Raw genomic sequence first — 1,588 nt, forward strand, 5'->3', positions numbered from 1 at the left:
TACCTTTATTGAATTTTACAAACTTCTTTACTTTTTTTTAAAGTTGAACAATCACGATCTACAATCCATAGCTATCCAATTATCCAACATCTAATAAAAATCTATACAAGGACACAAGATTGGGAAAACTGAGATTTTTTACATTTTTTGTGCTAGCAAAAATAATTATCTGTTGTGAAAAGAGAGAAAAGAGAAGAAAATAGAGAGAAGTTAATAGATGTATGTGTTTTATTAAGAACCAAAGTCCTCTATTTATAGGGCAGAATCAGGGGTATAACGGTAATAATTTTTAGGGCTGCAGGGGTATAATTGTCATTCACCAATAAATCCTAATGAACTTTCCTTTTTACAACACTCCCCCTTGAATAACACATTATAAAATATCTATCTCATTAAAACATTAATTAGCAAAAACCCAATGGGACAAAAATGCCAACAAAAAGAGTAAAAATAATTTGGAGTAATAAGATGCTACCTCGTTAAAACCTTGTCAAGAAAACCCAATGGGACAAAATTTGATCGAATGAAAAAGAGTACAGCTACTCTCCCTGATTTCAATTCTTATATTAATTCATCATTGCCTTGTATGTCACTATTTTCAATATTGCAATTTTGGTGAAATGCCTCATGTTGTCCTGTACAATTTTCAAATAACACCGTCTTTGTAAGGGATACTTTATCATTCTTTGATAACTGTAGTAACATGATAATTCGAAAAATAACTCCTGTTGATTTCTTCAAGAGTCTCATACATATAATGTATTATTTTGAGGGTAAATGCCTTGCATGTTATAGACATTAATTACGCGAAGAATATGCCTCATTAAAACCTTATTAGGAAAAACATTGTGGGAAAAAATCCTAATAAAGGAAAAAAGAGTACACTATTCTTTTGAATACGCTATAAAAGTTGCCTTATTAAAAACCTTGTCAGGAAAACCAATGGGATAAAACCTTGGTCAAGGGAAAAAGAGTACAATGCGTATTTACTCCCCCTCATAATAATATAACTTGAATTATGCTTCAGGCATATTCAATCATTCCAGAATGGTATCAAAATAATACAAGATAAATTATCTATAATCATATTTATTACAGGCACATCAAATTTCATGCATTATCATACTAACAAGGTAAATACATGTGATTACATCCACCACATGATAACTAATTTATGTATACAAGTGTTCGAGAAATTCATTATGTAAAAAGTCGTACATTTCACATTACGACTTTACCTTTTCTATTTTCATTTCGCACAAGTATACACCTTTTAATGTTTGAACTGTATATCCAGAAACTTCAGGTTTCTCTAGTAAGTTCAATTTTATTAGGATTGCATCCATTTTATTTGGCCAATTATTACTTCGATCGATATATTTCAACGAATTTATTTCGATTCCTCGCTATATGATGTAGCACATCATGTGTAAAACTGTTATCGACAACCTTTTCTTTTCTTGTTCGATTCTATTTCTTTCTCCATGATGACATAACTTATTGAGATATCTCAATTTTCAATATATCAGGTACCTGAACCTCTTCTGGGATTTTATAATTTGTTGTGTCTAAATGCTCATTAAGAGGA

Source organism: Olea europaea, unplaced genomic scaffold (assembly GCF_002742605.1).
Source record: "Olea europaea var. sylvestris unplaced genomic scaffold, O_europaea_v1 scaffold489, whole genome shotgun sequence".
Classification (NCBI taxonomy): domain Eukaryota; kingdom Viridiplantae; phylum Streptophyta; class Magnoliopsida; order Lamiales; family Oleaceae; genus Olea; species Olea europaea.